The sequence below is a fragment of the Panthera pardus genome, unplaced genomic scaffold (assembly GCF_024362965.1).
Source record: "Panthera pardus isolate Hobbes unplaced genomic scaffold, ASM2436296v1 HiC_scaffold_11, whole genome shotgun sequence".
Taxonomy (NCBI): Eukaryota; Metazoa; Chordata; class Mammalia; order Carnivora; family Felidae; genus Panthera; species Panthera pardus.
Window position 1 is genome coordinate 62,080,012 of NW_026526666.1, and position 5,047 is coordinate 62,085,058.

At 43.8% G+C, this 5,047-nt stretch overlaps 1 long non-coding RNA gene across 1 annotated transcript; it reads right to left on the reverse strand.

The window, feature by feature from the left end:
- Positions 1–3,401: 3,401 nt before the first annotated feature.
- LOC109266811 (uncharacterized) lies at positions 3,402–4,726 on the reverse strand. The gene is made up of 2 exons (XR_008417078.1): positions 4,572–4,726; positions 3,402–3,699 (listed from the first exon to the last, which is right to left on the reverse strand). It is a non-coding gene; the product is annotated as an uncharacterized LOC109266811 (long non-coding RNA).
- Positions 4,727–5,047: the final 321 nt, after the last annotated feature.

Sequence of the window (5,047 nt, forward strand, 5' to 3'; positions counted from 1 at the left end):
TGACATGATTGCTAATTTTACAGAAATGGAGGCAAGAAAAATTAATTTAATGGAATAATGACATACAAATTTATGAATTACATATGTCTTAGTTTTTTCACTCCTCCAAACATGGGCTCACCAACAGAACACTCAGATATGTTCACTAATAATTAAATCCAGTCATCTTTTATACTTTGCCAACTTTCACTCATTGAAAAACTACATTTTAAATGTAGTTTTAGGAGCGCCTGGGCCGTTGAGTCGGTTGAGTGTCTGGCTCTTGATTTTAGCTCAGGTCATGGTCTCACAGTTCATGGGATTGAGCCCCACATCAGGCTCTGTGCTGACAGCACAGAGACTGCTTGAGAGTCCCTCCCTCCCTCCCTCTTTCTCTGCCCCTCCCCTGCTCTCTGTCTCTCTGTCTCACCCTCAAAACAAAATTATTTAAAAAATAAAAACTAAATGTAGTTTTAAGACTACATATAAAAATAGCAATTTAACATTTTTTAAAAACTTGTTATTGCGACATGTAATAGTTTATTGGGTCGATTGAGGAGTTTAAATATTTAGATATATGGGATACAGGTTTCATTTCAACTCAAGTTCCAAGCCCTGCAAGTGTCCAGGCCCTGCACTTGCCATTGGACATTCTACTGCCTCCAGGTTAAATAGTCTCTGCTTTGCCGGGAGCCACTGTCTCTACCTGTGACAGACACTGACGCCCCACCCTGCTTCTGCAAGAGCGTGGCCTCCCTCATGGTCCTGGAGGACTCCTAGCTCCTTCATCCCTTGCTAGTGGTGCTGGGATTCAGATTCACTCCCTTCATCCTGCCACGGATATTGGCTGCTCCAGAACCAGCTTATCTCAGTGTTGCAACTACCATTACTGTCACCGGTGAAGTTGGAGGTTCCAGTTCCAGCTGGGGCGTGCACTGCCTCTCCATGGCTGAGGACAGCTTACTATTCTCTAAGCCCCTGTATTAGTTTCCTGCAGCTGCTGTAACAAATGACCACAAAGCTTGATGGTTTTAAAACAAAGAAATGTATTTCCTCACAGTTCTGGAGGCCAGAAATCTGAAATCGTTGTCATTGGACCAAGCTCAAGGTGTAAGCAGGACTACGTTCCCTCCAGAGGCTCTAGGGGAAAATGTGTTCCTTGCCTCTCCCAGCGTCTCGTGGCTGTCGGTATTCCTTGACACGCGGCTGCATGACTCCAATCTCTGCCTCCTAAACGTGTTGCCTCCTCCCTTTCCATGTGTCCTCAGATCTCCCTCTGCCTGCCTCTTAAAAGGGTACATGTTATTGAATTTAAGGCCCACCCAGATAATCCAGGACAACCTCTCCATCTCAACAGCCTCAACTTAATCACAGCTGCAAAAATTCTTTCCAAATAAGATACCATCTCCAGGTTTTGGGAATTGGGACCTACTATCGTTGGGGGCCATTCTTCAGCCCACTTTACCCCCCTACCCTCATTCCCACCACCACCAATGTCGTCTCAGCCCTCCTTCCCCAACTCAAAGCCTGGAGCCAAAACCTTTCGGACCCAATTCAAAGTTTCGCTCGTGTTCTGTCCCAGAATTAATGATTCCCAGAATGACTAATCATGAAATCAATTATTGTCTTCAAAAGAAAAACCTACCCTGCCCACCAGAATGTGGCCTTGTCTTTAGTTCCAAAAACCAAAATAACAAAATAACTTAATTTTGTACAACCAAACCTTGGGAAATAAATGAGTCTTATCCATGTGTACTTTGTTCTAAATCCTTTGTCATAATTCTACATTATAAAAACCATTTGGGTTTTTGTTTATTTTATTTTTTATTTTTTAAAATTTACCTCCAAATTAGCATATAGCACAACAATGATTTCAGGAGTAGATTCCTTAGTGCCCCTTACCCACTTAGCCCATCCCCCCTCCCACAACCCCCCCAGCAACCCTCCATTTGTTCTCCATATTTCTGTTTTTATATTATTTTCATTTCCCTTCCCTTATGTTCATCTGTTTTGTCTCTTAAAATCCTCATATGAGTGAAGTCATATGATTTTTGTCTTTCTCTGACTAATTTCACTTAGCATAATACCCTCCAGTTCCACCCACACAGTTGCAAATGGCAAGATTTCATTCTTTTTGATTGCCGAGTAATACTCCATTGTATATATGTACCACATCTTCTTTATCCATTCATCCATCGATGGACATTTGGGCTCTTTCCATACTTTGGCTATTGTTGATAGTGCTGCTATAAACCTGGGGGTGCATGTGTCCCTTCGAAACGCATACCCGTAAACAGTGGATAAATGCCTAGTAGTGCAATTGCTGGGTTGTAGGGTAGTTCTATTTTTAGTTTTTTGAGGAAACTCCATACTGTTTTCCTCCTGTGAATGCCCTCATGTGCTACTACATAGGGGTACTTTGCTGACTGGCATAATAAGGCTGACACTACTGACTGTCTTCCACACTCATCACCCCACCTCCTCAAGGGGCCCCCCTTTTTAAAGCCATATTCTACCATATTTGAGATCATAATAATCGCACTTAAGAGCAACAGAGTAGATGGAAGGAAGTGAAGCTGGACTGTAATCCCAGCTGTCTCGTTAATGAACGGAGTAGCCCGAGAAGCATCACTTCCCGTCCCCCCTTCCCCCCCCCCCCAAGCATGCTTTGGCTCGCTGGTCAAGTCGGGACACAGGCACGGATCACTCAGTGCCCTCAGGGGACTGACAGCCACCAGGTAGATGAAGGGACCACGTGCAATACAAAGAGCTGTGCAAACACTAGCCGTTTCCCTCACTGATAACTCTGTAGAATGGGTATTATCATCACCATAAGACCGGGGATATTATTTCTAATATAAATCATTGTTTTTTATCTTTTAAAACAAAAGAGGCTCGAGGCGCCCGTGGGTGGCTCAGCTGGCTGAGGGTCTTGTCTCTTGACTTTGATTCAGGCCATGATCCCACGGTCATGGGATCAAGCCCCGCATCGGGCTCCACGCTGAGCATAGAGCCTGCCTAGGACTGTTTCTCTCTCTCCCTCTGCCCCTCTCCTCTGCTCATGCTTGCTCTCTCTCTCTCTCTCTCTCTCTCTCTCAAATAAATAAATGAAAAATTAAGAATAAAATAAAAGAGCCTAGAGACATGGTGCCCCAAATCACACCCTGCTAGTAAAATCACATTTCAGTCTCTGGCAGATAGAAACAGGCATACTTTTTCCTTTCATCATAGGAAGATTCTGCTATGTCTAATCCTCTGTGCGTAACCTAAGTGCTACACACATTAGAACTCTGTGTCACATACAAAAACACAGGCTGTGAATGAGGACCTAAAAGGACACACGTTTTTTAAATTTGTTTTCCATTCACAGATCCTTTTTGGCCAGCATCCCGATTACCACATATTCACTGATGACCTAAGAATAGCAGTAAAAATAACATTAGTATTTATTACTGTGTTAACAATGGCTCTCATTTATTGAACAGTTACTCTGTGCTGAGGACACCAAGGCAAGAGAGGAAGGAGATGTGGCTTAGCTACATTGTTTTGAACCTAGTGACTACATTGTAGGCTGTCCACAATGACCCCCAAACAACTCAGGAAATAAAGCGTAACAACTCTAGAACATAAAGATGCTAGGTATTTGTACTCATCACCAAGGATTTTTCGGGATGGAGCTGTGGTCAGCGAGCAAAGGTTTATAGGCGACAGCTCCCTCACCTAAAAGAAAAGGAAAGAGAAGTTTCTATGCGAGAATTGAAAACACAGAGTCCCTTGCTCTCAGCCTAGTGGGTGAGATACCTCACTCTTGCTCTCTTTTCCCTGCCTTGGTAAATGAAGCATTATTGTAACTAACACATTGTAAGGAAATACTCACTTATAGGGAAATGAGGTTTGAAATACTAGAAAACTAAGTTAAACTTTATATAGACTGTAAACCCTTATTTTATTTTTTTCCAGTCTGGTGTTATTAATTTGCTTAAAGACTCTGTGGCATGTTTTATACAAGGAAAACCTTCACCCTGGCTATCACTCTTGTACTATTCAGAATACTTCCCAGCTATTCATCAAGAGGGTTAGGCAGACGATTGTTAATTTGTTTGTTTGTTTCATCATCTCCAGCATTTGGAGAACTTCTTAATGTTTACAAAGCACATTCCCACTCAGGCTCTCGGCTCAACTTCATACAACAGATGAGGACAATGAAATTTAGGGAGGTCACGGGACTTGTCCAAAGTTGCACACTTAGTAAGAATTGGACCCGGGATTCCAACCTTTCAACCGCCCTCAAATCTCCTATGACTAAAGAGAAGCAAATCATCTTACTAAGACCTGCTGGGTTCAACGGGAATTTTTCAGGGACAATAGTCTAAGGAGGCACCAGAATAATGAGCATGATGAGGCAGGGGCATCCCCAAAAGAAATGAGCACAGGACGCTTCTGGGATTTGAAGCCTTCCACCGGTTCGAAGCCCAGCTCCGTCTTTGGTAACAGTCACACTGCTTGCACGGGTGTGATTCTTATGTGTCTCATCCTTTCTGTCTCACTCAGATGTTAGTGGCACGAGGACAGAGCCGGTCATTCTTATTCACCATGGAATCCTCAGCACTCAGCCCAGTGCCTGGCACAGAGCAGATGTTCACAAATTACGTCTTGAATATGTTTCTCCATCAAAGCAAGCTGCCGCTTCCCTCTGGGCTCTGCTTAGTCATTCGCAGAATGGCATAAGCCCGTTTAAGGGCTAGTAAGGCTTAAGGTAAAAAAAAAGAAATGTTAGCTTCCCACTAAAGGGCAGTTCCCCCGCCTGCCTTTCTCGGTGGCTCGCCATCACACGGGTCCCGTCCTGGGATGGAATTCTCTGGAAGGCAGACAGTGATCCACATGGGAGTGGACGTTTGGGTGGTGCTGCTGTTTCTGAGCTGCAGAGCCACAGTATGACACAGAGATGAAAAATGGCCTTGCTCTTAAGACCTGAAACCAACATCTCTCACTTTTAATGTTCTGCCAACGAAAATCTCCGCGTCTTTAAAGGACTGGGTGTTCCCCTCATATTGCCCCACTTAGCATT